This window comes from Antedon mediterranea, chromosome 7, assembly GCF_964355755.1.
Source record: "Antedon mediterranea chromosome 7, ecAntMedi1.1, whole genome shotgun sequence".
NCBI classification, from domain to species: Eukaryota; Metazoa; Echinodermata; class Crinoidea; order Comatulida; family Antedonidae; genus Antedon; species Antedon mediterranea.
The window spans coordinates 19,526,831-19,547,603 of record NC_092676.1 but is presented as its reverse complement, the minus strand read 5'-3'; the positions used below and the strand labels follow the sequence as shown (position 1 = coordinate 19,547,603).

The 20,773-nt window shown below is 32.4% G+C and overlaps 1 protein-coding gene and 1 long non-coding RNA gene across 3 annotated transcripts in view; one reads left to right on the top strand and one right to left on the bottom strand.

Moving 5' to 3' along the window:
• Window positions 1-5,649: 5,649 nt before the first annotated feature.
• Window positions 5,650-20,773, bottom strand: part of LOC140055185 (proteasomal ATPase-associated factor 1-like) — an 85,591-nt gene continuing 70,467 nt past the window's right edge. The window contains exon 12 of one of the 2 annotated variants that reach the window (XM_072100430.1): window positions 5,650-5,962. The gene's annotated coding sequence lies outside the window, so the exon portion shown is untranslated. Of the gene's footprint in view, window positions 5,963-20,485; window positions 20,659-20,773 lie in introns of those variants that run through there. The other variant, XM_072100434.1, reaches the window with a different exon arrangement.
• LOC140053982 (uncharacterized) lies at window positions 14,107-15,354 on the top strand. The gene is made up of 3 exons (XR_011846473.1): window positions 14,107-14,145; window positions 14,602-14,794; window positions 15,339-15,354. It is a non-coding gene; the product is annotated as an uncharacterized lncRNA (long non-coding RNA).

The window sequence follows — 20,773 nt, the reverse complement described above, 5'->3', positions numbered from 1 at the left end:
TAATAATTGAAAAATGCTGTGAAATTAATAAGAAGAAATATAGATTAAACAATTCATATCTTATAAACGGATTAAAATATACCCAATTGAGCTATATTGAAAAAATTGAACTATATATTATGCTACCCGTTACCAACTACGACAGCGATCGTTTCGGTGGGGTAATTATAATTACTTATCTGTTTGTTGGATTGATTTTGTATCTGTTTGTTGTCTATATATTTATTTTAAGAACGCAACGTGTATGAACGTGTACCAGTTGTAAAGTTGTAGCTTCAACAAATATTATTATTATACTACGATATACAATTTCAAATTACAATATAAGTTTGATCTGAGGAATTGATTCCCCTTCTTAATGGGATTTAAGTGGTAAATCCAAGTATAGGGGGGCAGAGGTCGGCGGCGTGAAATGATTGTTATCTACAGGATTAACCTAAGGGAAGCACTCAAGACAATTCCTCAATCAAAATAATCGTTTGGCCAATCGATCTTAATCTGCGGTTATACGCGTGGGTGTGGTTTATCAGTCTGTGACGAATACACTGGACAGATGACGTCTGTACATTATTTGTGACAGATGGAGAGCTTGATGATGGTGCAAAAACAAACAAACGTAGTGTCAAGGGGAGGGGGAAAAGAGGGTATACAAACGGGTTATGCTGGTTCAGCCAATTTGGATCTTTTTAGTAGAAGTTTACATACTATTATTACAAACTTGCGACAAGTTATTTATATATGTACGACAATTATAATAATAATAAAAAGTGCGAGGAATAAAAAAAGTGCGAAATGTATACGAAGTGCGAGATAATAAAAAGTGCGAGATATTGAAATGTGCGAAATGTACAGGTACCGTAATACAAAGTGCGAGGTATTATTACAAAGGGTGCTTTCTAAATTGAATTTTCATATTTATGGGCAAGTGTCCAGCCCTCTTAATATGGTTGTCACAAAGGAGGAAGTTCTATTGTATAACAATAACAACATAGGCCCTATAGGCCTAATAATATAAAAAAAAACAGTGAATGTACGAGAAAACGAATCGCTAAAAATAGCTTCATATTTTAAAGCTCAGGTAAGGGCATTAATTTTAAATATAATATTGGGTAATTGTACATAAATCAAGTATGTGTAACGTAAATCATGAATAAAAAACATGGTCAAATAAAAAATTTGGAAAAATTCTGCTATAAAAACTAGACATAGTTTTTTTTCAGTAGTTAGGTAGTTTAACCTAATGTAATAACATGTCTTGTTAATCCCTATAAAGTAAAAACAGAAACGTTATATTACCTATTATTTAGTAATCTTTTTTTTTTTTATTTATTTAAAAACAAATTGTTTTCAATCGAAACCAACAACGATAATTATATATATATAACAGGTTTGATAAAAACAAAGCCAGGACTGTTTAAAGCACCTTGATTGGTCCTAACATTGATCAAGGGCTCCTCTCGTCCAGTGCCCACCTTGCCAACATTTATGTACGAACGAATAGGGATTTTTGAAGAAAGTGCTTATTTTCAACAAGATCGTGTACAGTAACACAAATAAAATACCAAAAAGTATGAAACATAGGGGAAACTATAGATCGATAATAATTGGAATGTATGATCAATAGAATTGTTTTTGTCCGCACCTATCGCCTTTAAAGAAAACTCGTAAAAGATGCTAGAACTACGAGACCTCACGAAATGATTACGCGTATTGCTTTTATGTAAGACGTGAACTGGTCATCTATCCTAATTACAGCATTAAAAGTGAAACAAATTGCTATTCCATCGCCACAAATGAAACATCAATAATGAATAGAGTATTTGAAGGTTATTACGAGCCAATGAATGAAATTCATAATGTTACGAAATAAAACAATGCGGATTGGGTAAGAATGCGTTTTAGTAAAGATTAACGTTTCATCAAAAGGAAAGCACTCTCATTATGCACGGTATCTAGGTATGGGCCTATATTTGGGAACGCCGAAAACGCACTCATAAAGTTATGATAGTTTGAAAATATGATACACACCTACCGTAATTTATAAAGACAATTTGTACGTTATTGATGTTCTTTTTTCAAAGACTTAGGCCTAGGGCCTAGTCTTATTGTTTGTAGGTTACCTCATCATTATGTCATCAATTAAAATCACCCCTGCCTCTTTTACATACGAGAGTGCCATTTTGGGTTTAAGTTAAACAAGAAATATTTCTTACAAAAAACGCTGCTCGACACTTTGACGTACTGTTAATTATTGTTCTTTCTTCATTAAATTAAATAAACGAACCCCCACCCCTTCTACATATTGTTACTTCAACCCAAGCCAACCGTCAGTTTCCCTCTTGCAATGATATACATTTCAGACCGTAAATCCACATCGTATGAAATTCACCAGGCCTTTCACAATGCTAGTCTCCAATTCTAACTTTCATAATAAACGTTTTAATTTCGCGACAATATCAATTATGTATCGTGTTTAGACAAACACCTACCTGCTGGGCGCATCACAGTGTGCGATTCATTTCCAAACCTTACCTGTCCAAATAAGCAATTGAAATTTGAGATTTATCAACAGAAGTCGGCTGTCATTTCAGTTTGACTATTAATTATTAACAAAACACTTTTGATGTAGAATAATAACACTTAATATAAAATCAAATATAGGTCTTTATAATTAAACTGCCAAGCAAAATCAGAAAAATTGACAAATACTATTATATTACTATTGTAGGCCTACTATACTTTCTTGTTACAAAATTGGAAACGGATGTAATCATTATTAAATATATAAATCCAAAGGCAAATTACTGAAAAAATGACAATGCTGTGGCTATCAGTGGCTGGATCTTAATGGAGATACAAAAAATAGGGAAAAGCTAAATCAAAACGATAAAGTAAAACAGCCAAAAAATTAGCTCAACGATTGTACTGTCTATGGACAACATTTATTAAAATATATTAATTAATAAATATGTTATTAGTTATATTTATGTATTTTTATTTGCATAATTGCTTTTATACTAAGACAAGTAATAGCAATATTGGTATTTCAGAATGATGAGGCCATTAAAAGAAATCGCAAAGCACAATTGGGACATGAAACACGCTCAAAGGCAAAATACAAACCGTTTTCCCTGGATAAAATACGCCATATGTAAATATATATCGTTAATATTTTAACCCCGTGCATTAATTTCCAATATTTTTATGCTATAATGGTTACAGATAGAGTTACATACGCCAAGCCCTATTCTATTTAAGCTTGTCTCAAATACACCGTTCGTATAGGGGCCCTACGGCTGAATATCGGCTTCGGCAAAACTCGCTACCATTACCATAATCAAACCAGGTTAGTACAGTATTCTAATAACTTTATGACTCGAGAGAAATTAAAAAGTATATCGACACAATAAGGGAAATAATTACGTCGGTACACTTCAAACAGATCAACTCTCCACACAGTAATATTGCTGTTGTCCAATATGGAAACTGCTCAAAAATAGTATATATAGTATAAGCAGAATATTGTAATGTTCTCTATTGTTTATTAGAGGCAACAACAATTGTCATTGTTATTATGTTAAATGAAATACTAATAAAATATGGAAATACAACAATTCACATTTTTTCTCTCAATAAAATAAAACTAACTAAATTTGTTTATTATATGAATAAAGTTACATAATAAAACATGACATGTTCGTCTCTGTATCATGTAATTGTCACATGTGTCACTATATTATGAATTCGTCTATGATACATTAATACAATAGAAGAATCGAAATGACTGGAACATGTTGCTGTACTGGTGAAATCAAATATTTAAAATTGCTTTAATTTATTTAATAAATCCAATCAGAAAAAAACACATAGCAATATAAGGCATTTGCCTCGACTAGTACAGTAACCAAGCAGTCGACCTTAGACAGTTTGAGAAACTTAACAAGAAGGTCGCAAAAGCAAACGCGGATATCAATTTCTTAAAGAATTTTTATTTCAAGTTAAAATAACTAATAATATTATATATTATTAAAATGAAAAAATTAAAAAGAAAACTATGACAAAGATGATAATAATAATAGTGCGTGGGTTTATCCTAATCCACTTTGTTTGTTCAGACCAACAGGACACTGAGCTCGCTTTGCCATGATACAAAATCGCAACAGTCTTTTGATCTTATGTATGGTTGCGACAAATACAACAGTACTATACGCACATATTCTCTGTCGTATTCTAGTGTATGTTAACGGTCATGCAACTGATCGTGTAGCAGCCACAGATAAACCCTTTGATCTCCAGCACTTGGCATCCTGTTGTTAGATTGCCTTGTTCAGAACCATGGAGGAACTAGGACTACATATTCCTCTATGTTCAGACTATACATTAAGCTAGCAAATTTCTGTGTAGGTACAATAACATAGCTTAATGAAAGCAATGAATCGTTTAACAATAAACATGGTTCATTACTGCTAAAGGGATGCATGCTCCATTAAAGCTTTAATAGCGTTATTCTTTGTAAGGATACAGTTGAGAAAATATTAATGTTTGTTGTTAAATCTGGTACTTTTGTATATATACTTTTTTAATTGATTTCTTCTTTATAGTTGGTGATCTCTTCAGTATAAAACTGTATTTTTAGGCACCAAGCCTAGGACCATGACCAGTACACTGGAAATGCACATGATACAGCTTAATATCCCATCCAAAGGATGAGGCAATGAAAGTATCTTGTGTGTAAGGGATACAAGCAATAAGATATAGACATGTCTTAAACCCATACCTCTCTGATATCCTTACCCTTGCTCCTCTTCACCACATGAATTGTTATTAAAAATATGTGCACATGAATCAGCTTTACATCCCATCCGAAGGACGAGGCAATGACTGTATCTTGACAAAGAGTTACAAGCAATATAGACAACCCATACCTCTCTGATATCCTTACCATTGCTCCTCCTCAACACATGAATTGTTATGAAAAATATGTGCACATGAGTCAGCATTACGTCCCATCTGAAGGACGAGGCAATAAGAGTATCTTGCGTATAAGAGATACAAGCAATATGGAATACCCAGGTCTTGAACCCATTCCTTTCTGATATCCTTACCATTGCTTCTCTTCACCATATGAATTGTTATGAATAATATATGCACATGAGTCAGCTTTACATCCCATCTGAAGGATGAGGCAAAGTGTGAATCTTGTGTATAAGGGATACAAGCAATATGGTATACGCAGGTCTTGAACCCATTCCTTTCTGATATCCTTACCATTGCTTCTCTTCACCATATGAATTGTTATGAATAATATATGCACATGAGTCAGCTTTACATCCCATCTGAAGGATGAGGCAAAGTGTGAATCTTGTGTATAAGGGATACAAGCAATATGGAATACCCAGGTCTTGAACCCATTCCTTTCTGATATCCTTACCATTGCTTCTCTTCACCATATGAATTGTTATGAATAATATATGCACATGAGTCAGCTTTACATCCCATCTGAAGGATGAGGCAAAGAGTGAATCTTGTGTATAAGGGATACAAGCAATATGGAATACGCAGGTCTTGAGCCCATACCTTTCTGATATCCTTACCATTGCTTCTCTTCACCATATGAATTGTTATGAATAATATATGCACATGAGTCAGCTTTACATCCCATCTGAAGGATGAGGCAAAGAGTGAATCTTGTGTATAAGGGATACAAGCAATATGGAATACGCAGGTATTGAGCCCATACCTTTCTGATATCCTTACCATTGCTTCTCTTCACCATATGAATTGTTATGAATAATATATGCACATGAGTCAGCTTTACATCCCATCTGAAGGATGAGGCAAAGAGTGAATCTTGTGTATAAGGGATACAAGCAATATGGTATACGCAGGTCTTGAGCCCATACCTTTCTTACCATTGCTCCTCATCACATGAATTGTTATTAATTACTTACTTTGACAATTCCTGAAAGATACAAAAAGTGAATTAAGAGTATCAGTTTATCTTTATATGTCACTAGCAATTATACCCGCCCCAGGGCGGGTTTCAAAATCAGTACATAACACCCGACGCCAGTATCTCCGTATACGCACCAACCTCCACCCCTTAATAACACCCTACACTCTTTCCAGTGAAGGACAAATTCAATTAAACTTTAGCTTCAAATTGAGAGGACATACATAGCTATGATAGGCCTATGGCTTAAGTACGTTGTAAACTGTGTAAATGAGTAGGTGTCATATTGGCTGATAATAAAATATGTAATGTTAATACTGTGGTTCCCCGGCCTTCTTTCGCCTCGCACCATCGCAGCCACAATCAACAAACCTTACCTCCTCCCCTGGACAGTTCAAATGTAGGCCTAGTAAGAATTTGTATAACGAACAAACATCAAAAGTGGGGGTTTTGACCACATTTTGGTCCCTAACTTGGATCCTAGGTGGCGGATGATGTTGAAATATAGCTTAGAACATTCCCGGTACAATTGCGGTCATTTTGATACCCCATATGTAAGATTACGTGCAGTAACAAAAACTTGTATAACGAACAAACAAACAGACAGACAAACTCTCTCACTTATAATATAGATAATTATTAATCAAAAACAATATTACTGTATAAACAATATAGTATATTTTATATTACTTTTTAAAAACAATAAGCAACGTTCCAACAACGAGTTCACTCTGCAATTATTTGAGGCTAGGGATTGGAGTTGTTTTACAGCACTGGAACTTTTTCAAAATTTAATCCTGGATCTTGAGATTGCAAGGCAAGTTACAACGACATCGTAAGTATGCATGTGGCTACCACCATCTACGTCTAGAGAATAGTGTACCGCAAACCTTATTTTACTTTATTTGCCATAAAAACTTTTAAGCAACAATATATACATTTTATATAAATAAACTAAAATATGGACGACTCGCCCAAGACACAAATTTCATAATTTGTTATATCTAAAATAAATCTTTTTTACCATTAAAACACATTCAGAATGCCAGAATTTCTGAAAAACCAGGCATATTAGCCAGCCCGAAAGTGTCCAGTATTGGGAAAGTTGATTAAACATAAACAAAAAATAACACATTTTCTTTTGTTGATTACTATATATGAAATGATAGATTTTAAGATATAAAAATGCAATCAATCATTTTAATGAATTAAATGTGATTATTGCTTAATAACTATTTTTAAGATAAATTATGTAACAATGTGTTAATGCAGTCATTCATTTAAACATTTTACAATTATTTTATGATTGCTATGGCGATTATTTTACAATGATATAAACACATTTATACTCCTAGAGAAATGATGTAACAATGTTTTAATGCAGTTATTCATTTCAACATTATAAAATTGTTTTATGATACTGTTTATGTGATTATTTCATAATGATACAAATATTTTTAGATAAGTTATCAAATATTAATGTGTTAATTCAAGCAATCATTTTAATACATTATTGTTTTTTAATGATATTGATGTGTATATAAAACAATCTGCTGTAATATGTTAACAAATACCACATGAGAGCATAGAGTAAATGTGACTTTCATAACATCTATTTTATCCAGTGCACAGATTCAGTGCAAAGGACCTCAAGTCATTTATTTAAAAAAAAAATCTTATCTTATAATCATCATCTTTAAGTAAATATGACATTCTTGTTTTGTGTGTTGTGAACAAAGCGCATTGAAAATCTAAGATACACCAGATTTCTTTGGATCCACCTAGCATACCGAAATCTAGGTTCAGTGTGAACACCGCTAACACAATTTTATGTATGTACTGAGCAGCCTTATGTTATGTCATCATACTTTATTATGCTCCAGCAATGGAACTACAATTAAGGCTGTATTGTTTAGATAGATAGTCTAAAGTCTAATCTGCATATTCCTAATTTTTATTTGATTGCACGAAAACTAACGTGTTAATAATAACAATGTAGATGATTATGAATATAATGTAAACTTTCTCGTTTAGCAATCAAACTGCTCATAAATTAGGCGATGACATTAAGAAATGAAAGGTTTGACTTTGTGCTGATAAATGTTAATTAGATAATTGTCACTGCCACTGAACTGAGATTCAAGTTCAATAGTTCATCAACAAATCAAATTTTTCATCTGTTGGCTGCTAATGACCTTGCTTCCAAGAGGTCAGGGTAATGTTGCAATATGCAGATAATTCCTTGATGCCAAGTATAATCAAGTGTTTTTTTTATCGATTTGAAAAAAATGATGTGTAAAAACACGGGTAAACAATGATTACTCAATTACTAGAATCTTGATGAGCCTTTAAAGTCAACAACACTGTAATGAACTGTACATGGTTCATGTTTTTCGTGCGTGCTTTCATCGCAGTCTTGTACCGCTTATGATGTCCGTTATTCAATTAACAACAGAATGTTCACATTGTGTGTGTTTACATGAAAACGGAGAGAGCACAGGAAGTAACAAAATGAGCTTCCACCACCCTATCAGCTGCAAGTCAACCTCAGCACATACAATTCAGCCTTGAATCATCGGCCTAGCTAGGTCAAGCGACATTTCAACCCAGAAAAAGCATGACTTGGTGACTGTAAACTAGTAGGGCTAGCTGCGAATGACAAAGTAGTAATTACCCATGATTGATTCGCCTTGCTTTTTGGATTTGTTCATGGTCTGGATAATAAGGGGTAGGAAAAAGGTTACACTCAAGGCTTTAGGTCAATCACCTATTCTGTTTTGCGGCAAGAAATGGGAGTGGTCACACCACACCTGAAAATAATTAACATAGACAGGAAAACAAAACAGATTATCAGATTAATATGTTAACATGAATGAAATAGTATCAGGAAATTTGGTATCAATATGAATATGCTAAACCTATACAAGGTTACATAAAATGAATTATAACTCGCATAATAATGATGATTTTGCAAATTTCAAAAGAAAAATTGGTTATATGCTATCGGGAGCTAAATCAGATTTATAATTTAGATATATAGTCATTGTCATAATATAGTTAAATTTCAAATGAACAAAAATAACTTGTTATTTATTATAAAATAATTAAATAGAAACTTTTATAAACAATTAATTAAGATTATAAAAATTAGAAAAAAAATATAAACCCCAAATAGAAAGAAGGTGGCATCTGCAAAAGGTGCATTTAACGAAACTTGAAGTTCCGGAGACAAATCCAGATAAATCAGTAAATCCTACGTTAACAAGTTTTTAAAGGCAAATTTTCAGGGTATACAATTTGAAATTTCGCAAACACAACCTTAAGCTCTGTCTACATTATGAAACTAGTGATTATAGAGATATTATCTCTATGGTGTGATATGCCTAAATATGGCAAATGTGAAAGAAGCAAACATTAATTGGAAAAAAAGTTCTAAAAGACAAAAAAAAAATGTAAAAACCTTTACAAGCAACAATGTTTAGCAATAGATAAAAAAAAGGTTTGATGGTAAAAGGGCGTGAACTTGGATATATCAACATAATATTCAATCCTTTTTCCGATGAGATTAATTCTAAAGAAAGTTGAAGAAATTGACGTAAAGTTGATTCTTTCTCATCACATGTGACATCATTCAATCCCTCAAGAGTTGGAGCATCAATAGACCGAGATATAAATTTAATACTTGACGAAGTACAGTAATGAATTTTAAGTGAATAAGAAAATGATAGCCCTATATTGTATTTCATTTTTGTATCTTCTCAATCATTTACTAATTACATTCATTATAGCCCTCATCTATCAACCAGTTACTAATAAGAACTAGGGCAATACCAGCATGCACTATTGACCTTTTATACCTGGTTAGTATCACAAATTACATATCTCTTATGTTTTGTAACCTATACTATATAACACACATTAAATTTTTTTTTCTTAGGGCAATCTTCTAAAAGGTCATAAAATATGTTTTCTTAATCAGATTTGTAATGTACCTACCACTCTAATATCACCATAATGTTATAAACATACGATCTATTTGGTTATAATTACCATCGTACTACATAATGTATGATTACCAAAAAATGGCTATTTAAAGGGTGGATTACTATAAAACATACCATCATCTATTGTAGAGTGATAATAGATCTCAATAACTGTGTTCAAACACACACACACACACACACACACACACACTAGAATCTTTACTCTCATTACCTCGTCCTCCAGATGGGATTTAAAGCTGTCCATGATCCTGTGTACATACAGTGCACGTTTAAACTTGGTACGCTATTTATACCTTTACATGGTGTGCTGATCTTAGTAGGCGCTGCCTACTTTAACTCCCGATAGGTTTACTTTCAGAATTAAAAAACTGTTTCCCATCAGAGGTAAAATAAATGTTTGCATTATATGCATTTAAACGGAAAACATGCTAAATCGCAATACTTTGATAGGCAATAATTTAACAATAATATAAAAAATGTATAAACATGGTTTTTTTTAATGTACAGTTGCTGTGGGTCTATTGCATTTTCAGAGAACTGACTAAAACAATAAACAAAATATATTGTTTTTATATTGTGATTAGTCAGCATACTTTAATAACTTTGTCCTTGATTTTTTTAATGTATTTTAATAAACAACATTTCCATGAAAAACTAGTATAGTACGCCCTACCCACTATCACATAAAGGTCAGAGGATTATTAACATTACGTACTGTACATAGAATAAAAGGCTATTTGTATAATTACAAAGCAAAGACTTATATATATATATATAATTATACCAAGAAAGATGAATTGGCATAGGTTGATAAACATAAAAAGAATTATATGTATGAAAAATAAATTGTTATAAAGGTTAGTATAATTAAGCTTTGTCTACACTATCAAACTAGTTTGACAAAGAAAGTGTGATGTGCCCAAATATGGTAGTTATATGCCCAAACATGGTAGTGATATGACATCATCATGTCTATATGGGTACATCACATTTTTTTGTTACATAAATTTTGATAGTGTAGACAGAGCTTAAGTGATGTAAAAATGACTAATATACAACATTTACTGAAAAAAAATGAACATTGTAAATAAGGTTCTTTTATGCCACACTGAAAAAAAAACCCTTTATGTATTACTGCCCTCTCAAGCCAATTCTTCTATGGTTAAAAGTTAGTAACAACAAACAGTAGTAATGTGACTGTTAAATGGCAATATACCAAGACACCTAAATATTAACTTACACCTAGCCCTCTAAATAAACTCTCTCACCATTCAGACGAACAGCTGGCTTGCAGAAAACGTTGACACAATGCTTTTGAAAAAGGGGCAATGTATAGTGTTAGGAGGCAATGTATAGTGTTAGGAGGCAATGTATAGTGTTAGGAGGCAATGTATAGTGTTAGGAGGCAATATATAGTGTTAGGAGGCAATGTATAGTGTTAGGAGGCAATGTATAGTGTTAGGAGGCAATGTATAGTGTTAGGAGGCAATGTATAGTGTTAGGAGGCAATGTATAGTGTTAGGAGGCAATGTATAGTGTTAGGAGGCAATGTATAGTGTTAGGAGGCAATGTATAGTGTTAGGAGGCAATGTATAGTGTTAGGAGGCAATGTATAGTGTTAGGAGGCAATGTATAGTGTTAGGAGGCAATATATAGTGTTAGGAGGCAATGTATAGTGTTAGGAGGCAATGTATAGTGTTAGGAGGCAATGTATAGTGTTAGGAGGCAATGTATAGTGTTAGGAGGCAATGTATAGTGTTAGGAGGCAATGTATAGTGTTAGGAGGCAATGTATAGTGTTAGGAGGCAATGTATAGTGTTAGGAGGCAATGTATAGTGTTAGGAGGCAATGTATAGTGTTAGAAGGCAATGTATAGTGTTAGGAGGCAATGTATAGTGTTAGGAGGCAATGTATAGTGTTAGGAGGAGGCAATGTATAGTGTTAGGAGGCAATGTATAGTGTTAGGAGGAGGCAATGTATAGTGTTAGGAGGCAATGTATAGTGTTAGGAGGCAATGTATAGTGTTAGGAGGCAATGTATAGTGTTAGGAGGCAATGTATAGTGTTAGGAGGCAATGTATAGTGTTAGGAGGCAATGTATAGTGTTAGGAGGCAATGTATAGTGTTAGGAGGCAATGTATAGTGTTAGGAGGCAATGTATAGTGTTAGGAGGCAATGTATAGTGTTAGGAGGCAATGTATAGTGTTAGGAGGCAATGTATAGTGTTAGGAGGCAATGTATAGTGTTAGGAGGCAATGTATAGTGTTAGGAGACGCTATACAGTAGCTGATATGGAACAAACATTGCTATCAATGATGTCATATGCCGGGTGCCCTCTAAAAAAAAAACCCACAGCCCTTAGCCTGGATGGTGCTAATGGCCAAGACTTTGATAAATGCAATTTGTTGATAAATGTTACTGTTTGAAACACTTTTATTATACTATATATAGAATTGGAAAAATCTTCAAATTGTTGTTAAACCGTTATTTTTTCTTGCACATACTAAGAATAAACCTTTATAGCCGTGAATGATATTTTCCAAGCATTAACTTGAAATTTCTTACCAGTGATGAAATAATAATGACATAATAATCAGGTATACCCTACTGCATCTCAAGAGTACTATAAAACCTAGGATACAGTGTAAATTTGTCCTTGTATAAATGTCTTCTAAAGTGATGGATAAGTGTCCACTAAAATCTCGCTAAAATGATACGAGAGTTAGTCATTTTATAGCCACAAGTGACAAGCTAGTTTAGTGCATTACCATAAATGTTTAAAAATGTCTTTCGCAAATTACCTTCAGTATCTATTAAAACGCTGCGATTAATGCGGTTTAAATAGTGAGGGTTAAGGGGTGAAATTCATTAAAACCGTATAATGAATTAAGATATCAGGTTACCCACAGATTTAAAATTATGCATTGATTTTTATTTGGCAAATTTATAATTTACTCGCTAAATAAATGGGAATGACGTGAAGGATGAATGATTTTCTATGTATGCAATAGAGGCAAAATGGCGGCCGCAATCGAGTTCGGTATAAATCATAATAAACCATTTGAAGGCGCTAAATTTCACTACGACATACAAAGGGAGATAAATGTATCCTTGCCATTTGATTGGCTGATATTGTATCAGTTCAGCTTTTATTGGTCTCGTTCCAATTAACGACCGCTTTTGGGACCCAGGTTTTAGTGGTCTTTAGTAGTCTTCAGGATGGTTATCTTGTTCTCTGAATGATGAGGGTAAATGTTTGTTTTCCTGTCCTGTCTGTCCATTTGTGTACATTTAAGAAGTGAAGTATAGTATTTGTCTGAGTTTTCTTTAAATTTTCAATAGCTGTTAACTAACCAAAAAAAATGCATTAATTTTAAAAGTTTATTTCAAAGAGGTCTTTAATTGGAAGGGAAAATTTGACAGAAAATATTCAGTTCAGTCCACCCAAACAGAGCCTTTAATTGGAGGGAGTAGCTAATGGTAAAAGATAGGCGATAATCCGGGCCTGAGTACATTAGTTAGGAGAGTCTTTAATTGGAGTGAGACAATTTTGTGCCATGCAAGGCTAGTACCTGCATATTCGAAAACAAGTAGTAGTACCGTAGTAGCCTCTAACTGGTCTACTTTCCACCAAGTCAAAGTCCAAACCTAGCCTTTGACAATTATTCAAGATAGAGGCAGAAACCGTTGAGCTCGCCACTGCCTCATTCAATAGAACAGTCTATCTTTGAATGTATCAAATTATTTTCCACATTTAACTCATAAACAATATGAACCATTTATCTAGATATTAATAATGACAAAAAACGAAAATATGCAAATGCAAGGAAGCATTGTAATAGTGCTCCCACAAAATAATAAATAAAATTATAATAACATAATTAATAAATTATATTTAAAAAAGTAAATATCTTTAACAAAATTATGCACATGAAACATAATTTAATTAAACATTATTTAATTAAACATTATTTAATCAAATAGGTAATTAATATACAAACTAATCCAACATTAATACCTTGATTGCAAAACATGTCACGTGAAACGACAGAAAGAGGTTAATTTAACTAGGGTGCCCGTATTAAATGTTGCGAAGAAAGTAGGACTTGAGAAGTTGAACCCATCCTAATTCCATGAGTACTGCCAACAACTTATATTCAAACTGAAGACAACCTGATTGAGAGAGTTAGTGAGTATGATACATTTCTAGGTATCTAATTAAGCAACACAAGTAGGACCTAGTTTGTGCTTTATTCAATTGAGGTACATAGGTGTTAAGATCAGGTACAATATTACGATAGCTCGTTAGTGTTTATACGCAAACAAGCAGCAATTCACACGTAACACAGTTATAAATGATGCTAGTAGTAACGGATTCGTTTCTCGTAATAATTATTTATAGCTGTATGATCATTAAGTTACCTTTTCTAATGCCGTACCTTTTCTTTATAGCCTTAAAGTTATCAATATACTTTTTTAAACAATGGCAGTAAAACATTTTTTTTGGTTCAAATTGCAAATAATTCAACTATCAGATATTGATTGCAATATAAACAGGGATTTAGAACCATTAATAATATTTCTTTTTCTTAAAGCCTATACAACCACCTAATACTAAATGTACACACTGTTTATCTTACTGTAGCATATTTTACTGGCTGGTTGAAGCTGTTATCACTCTTTATCGGAGTTAAATGGTGGTCTATCAGAGTTAGATGGCGGTTTGGCTTGTTCTGTGTTCCAAAGTAAAAAAATACCCCGGTTAACAACTGATATACCCCTAGTGGACAGCGCTTGTTTAATGCTACATTCTCAAACCTATCGGAGTTACATTGGAGGTATCTGATTATAGAGTTATATTATATGTACATCAGAGTTACATTGCAGTTAACGACACAAATGTTTAGAGAGTTATAATTGATGCACCACAGAGAAACACTTCTTACAAGCTGTAATGTTAAGTGGAAAACTGTGTAATTGTCCCACATAGAATCTGTATCTATTTCCGTATTGTGTGTAAATGGTCATAAGAAATAACATAGATTCTATATTTTTATTACCGTTACCGCTGAGTAAATTGACCTTAAAAACGTCCGCACCTGCCTGTCTGAAGCGTTACAGAAATTATAAGAAATGGAAGCATCCGAAAATACATACATGCCTTTTTTCCAATAAAATGTTTGTAGAAACTGACATTATACCAACTTCTATTTGAAAGTTGCATGTTTCCTATCTTTTTTCAATAAATTTATATGGTAAAATATTTGATAACATAGAGGGGGCTAAGTACACAAGATGTGTCATAAAAAAGATGCACTATTGAATCATCATATTGTAATTCATCATAGATAAATAACTTTCAATATTTTTTTTTTCCAATAGAAAAATTGATCTGACCTGAAAAATGTTGGTGTTCAAACATTAATTCTACTAGATATCATTTAAAAAAAATCTATTATAAGCTTTCTTTAATCTATTTAGAGATAATTGGAATCAGAGCTTTACTTTGTATTATCTTGAAAGAAGACAATGCATTCAAAGATGCAAAACATGAAAAATGAAGATTAATTAAATGAGATGAGTGGATAACAATTATGTTATTCTACTGCAGTAAACTAATGTTCATGTAATTATATAGCAAGTTTTATTTTTAAAACAATTTTTCTTGCCTCATAAACTTCTACATTGAAACCAAAATCATATGTATGCAGTAAAATGCAGTAGAATCATTTTAACATAAATCCTCAATGTTATTTAAGAAATCAGTTAGTAATGTCCAATAAAACCTATTCATTTTGTATATATATATTATTCTTTATTGGTGAAAAGCTGATATACACCAAATACCTCATTAATATTTATCTCTTCTTGTATAAAGTTTAACAGTAAAATTTCTCACGCAAACATACAGGTGATAAAATGCAAAACTGAAAGATATATAATAAAGTTAAATTTTTGCTTATAACAATAAACCAAAATGTTTAGACTCATGGCTGTATGACAGGGCTATAACTTTCAGAAATCGTATTGCTGTGTCATAAATATCATTTCATAAATGGTGCTTATGTAAAGACCCTATTTAGCTATGGTATTTAGATAAGGGCCGGTTCCTACTCTTTCGGGTCAATAGACAAGTCTGGCAAATCGCGAACATTTCTAGTAAACACACTTTTTAAATAAATCGTAAAAAATATGGATGTTGAACTTATTTATTGTTTATTTTGCCTATCTGGATAATGAAGTGTTTCTTCAAACATTTTGGTAAATTTAAGCCTAATACAGATCAAATTAGCAATTGAAGTGACGGTACCTATTTCTTGTATGTTAACAACAGTGAAAACTCATGAGATAGATTTTTTCCATGCACTTGTGATGTCACAGAAATTTACGACAGCGGCTGTAAGGTGAGCATGCGGCGATATTGTAAATATTGCGATTGTTCTGAAATCATATTTACATCCGTAATACGTTGTTAAAATTTGGTTCTTGGTCAAGTTGTCCTTTAAGACTATACAATTTAAATATACTGTATGGCTATATAGAAAGCATAGTACAGGCAAAAGTATGTCAGCCTATACACTTTCAGATGTAATTTTCCTAGGTTAGTAAAGATTAATGAAACTATACTAAAGTCTCATTAATGATGATGATGATATTATAAACTAAATATAGGAATACAATAGAACCCGAATTAGTGACACTGCTATCCAGGGGACACCCCTATTTAGGAGATACTTTCTTAGTGACACTGCTATCCAGGGGACCCCCCTATTTAGGAGATACTTTCTTAGTGACACTGCTATCCAGGGGACACCCCTATTTAGGAGATACTTTCTTAGTGACACTGCTATCCAGGGGACCCCCTATTTAGGAGATACTTTCCTGTGCAACAACAAGGGGAAATATACATTTTTAAGGATTACAACAAACCCTTATTGGGGAACAATGAAATGAATGAGGGGGGATATTGGTTTTAATACTTTAATATTTTTTTTTTTTTTAACCATATTTAATGAGGGTGATCCATCCAGCAATTGCTGATCATTAGGGACCCTAAGAGGTTCACAAGACAACAAAGTCTTATTAAAAGTCTTTGGGAGTGGAATTTTGTCCTTAGAAAAATCCATACATGTGACGAGACTTGAACCCAGGACCCTTGGAGTGGTAGCCAAGCATCATAACCACCAAGCCACAACTCCACACTATGACCAACTATTCAGGAGACACCCTAAATTAATGGGACACTTTGTTGGATCTCGAGTGTCCCCATAATATGGTAAAATCATAGTTATATCAATTGAATGCCGTGAACTTCCCAGGGTACCAAAAATTAACAAAACAATAATACGGTCTTTATACAATTCCATAAACATATCAAATTGATGAGAGCATTAAATGTAAACATGATATATTGCTAAATTAATAATCATTCTATTTGCTTGCGCATGCAACATTAATGACTTGCTGAATAATAGTTATAAGAGCTTGAGAGGGAACATAAAAATCAGGAATCACTTAGGATCGTAATTGAAAGCACAGTGATTTATTACGGTTATGTTACCACTGTCTTTTCATCATTTTAAAAACTACTTCTTATTCACTTTAAAACGATCTGGTTTTACGGTTTTCAAATTGGCAAGTTAAAGTCACTCTTTTGTTTTCAATTAATAAAGAGAATCGAGCATTTATTGCGGTGACTTCAAATAAATTATCTAGGTCAAAATACAAACGATAAAAATCAGTATGAAAATCTCAGGGTGGGCGATGAAAACATATGGTTAGGTGAAAACATCTTGTAGAAATGTAAACTGGTTAATCTTGTTCAGTTTCAGACATACTAAAGCCCTGTCTACACTATCAAACTTTATGTGACAAAAAAAATGTGATGTGTCCACATGATGATGTCACACCACTACCACATTTGGACATATCACTACCATATTTTGGCACATCACACTATTTTGATGGTGTGGACGGAGATTAATACAAAATCTCTAATAATAGGATGTCCCCTGAATATATAATATTGTCCTTCATTTGTTGAATGGTGTTTACTACAGAAGACCCCAAATAAGGGGACACCTTTGAGACCCAACAATTTTCCCCATATTAGACTCCCCTGGGATGGGTTGGCTGTAGTGTTAAACATTATATCATCTCTCATTTGTTGAATGTTTACAGGGGACACCTTACCTATATCCTCTCGTTCATTACACAGGAAAGTGTCACCTTGATAGGGGTGTGTCTGAAAGGAGGGGTTTGGCCGTAGTGTTAAAACCTTTTCTCTTCATTTGATTCATAGGAAAATGTCACCTGAAAAGGTGTATACCTAAGAAGCGTATACAGGTTTATGCAAGCAATACATATTTCATAATTATTATATTTTCTACTGAATTATTTTTTTTAATACATTATTCATACTAATGTATTTTGATAAAGATCTGACAATATTTTATTTGTATTAACAGCATCATGCAAATATCTTGTATAAATACTAACTATACTACATAAGAATACGCTATTGACAGACAGCACAAGAGATAAATGAATCAACATCATACCAGATTAATAAATAAATACACAATGTGTTCTGTATAAAATCAGGACACTGAACACAGAGGTAAAACTAGGACTCCGATATGAACCCATCCTAATTCTACGTATCCTACTCGACACTTCGCTCCGTGCGGACAATCTCTCGATTTTACATACGATATTATTCAGTTTTGGGTTTCTGTTAACACCGGGCCTTGTTTACATAAACCGTGTCTAATACGCATGAATGGTTATTATGCCCTGTTCTAGTTTTATGCGAAACAGTTCTAAAATATTATCCCAATGTTCTTGTTCGTAACCGATACGTAATAAGACATACATAATACTATTCAGTAGGATTAATCATCACTCCAATGATAAGAAAAAACTTAGCACATTTTCTATACCTAGATTTTGATTTTATAGTGTTCCACTTATTCTTGTATTAACTATCTTTCACACACGATAGAAATTCGAGAGATAAGTATCTTTGTTGTAATTTTCTTTTATATTTTTTCATTAGTACATTTTGCAAAATCTTGGGTGTGTTTTGATTATCATTGTCCACAATTTATATATTATTTATCTATTTTATTTCATTTATAAATTTTGACTGATATTAAAATACTAAAAAAAACGGTTTAACCAAAATGGTTTAAAAAAAAATATAAAAAAACCAAGGCACCTTTGAAATCAGGGTTTTAGTAAGATAGTTTGCTTCCATTCTTAATACTTGTTAATTTAAAAATTGTTGTTATTAGTATTAATACTGTAACTTCATTTAAAATTCAACCTAGATGTCGCTTGTCATTGCCAAAAAAATGAGTTGCGTGTTTGCCCAATGCAGCGTCATATCGGGAACCCGCTTCAAAGAAATCCAAATATATTGACCCAATTTTATCCGTGTCCCATATTCCCAAATAAACCTGATTAACTGAAATGAATTTCCTGGCGGCCCACTTATTTTTTTGTAAATACAGTTTTAATTTTCCAAGTGTCCCACTTCCTACTCATGTTGTCAAAAAATACATAATTTTCCATTTTGTCGTATTTAATATTTTTTATAAATGTATGACTAAAATTCTATTACCGACACTTTCCAACCTATTTTACTTAATTTTTTTCATATTTCATAAATTTCAAATAAAATTACATTTAATGCATAAAGATATGAAGCATTATTTTAAAAATGTTTTTTCATTTATCAACAATTTGATTCGCATAACAAAATATTAATTAATTAATGAGAATAATTAGACCATCGGAAAAATAAATTAAAAATTTGATTGTTGTTGAATAGGCCATATTAATGTCACATACAGTAATAGTTATTAATTTTGAACAATTATTGGATTAAAATAAATAATTAACCTAATAAAACTGTAATTTGAATTACAATGGGGTTTGGTAGAATTTATCATTAGTCAAAGACAATATCTTTTTTGAAAAGTAAACAACTTTATTAAAACTAAAATAATGGCAAGTTTTATTTGATTAATCTTTATTTTTCATCTTATGGGGGACATGAATACATCTTTAAGTCACTGTTGAAATAAAAAAATTGTGCAAAAAATGTCCAAAAAAAGCGTTTCACATAAAATTGTAGAGCTCAATTATCAATGAATTTCAAAGTAGTTATAAAACACAAACTTTGATGTAATGTAACAATTCAAAATGCTCTTTTTTCCTGCTGGCCTAGTTCTGGGAGATTATATACGCTTTAAATACTCTAAGCTTGGTCACACGGGGAGATAGTAATAAGAATGTTCAAATCATTCCGCTCAATTCTAAATTTTAGATTTAATTGCCAAAACTCGTGAAACATCAATAAATGTAAAATTACTTTAAAGTCTACTTAATCATGTTTTAGATGAAACATTGTTTTTTTTTCTATAAGTCTGAAACGAAACGTGTCAACTGCAGGTACTTTTCTTCGTCCTGAATCTGGTGTTTCTGTTAGCATGAATCATATGTTGGACTACATTTATAAAAAAGCGATTATTTCATAAAAATATGACAGCACAATATTTTTACTTGTATGTTCATCATACAACTAACAGCGTTAGATGCCAAGAAACTATTTGGTTTGAAGGATAATGTAATAAGATTTGAACCAATGACATTGGGATTTGTAAGCAAGCACCAAGCCACAGTGCCTCTAACACATCTAAATTAAGAAAAAAACAATATAAATGAGATATTAGTGAAAATAACCAAGATAAAAGAAATACATGAAAATAAAATATTATCAACGTTTTAGAACAATTTTCATAATACAAAAT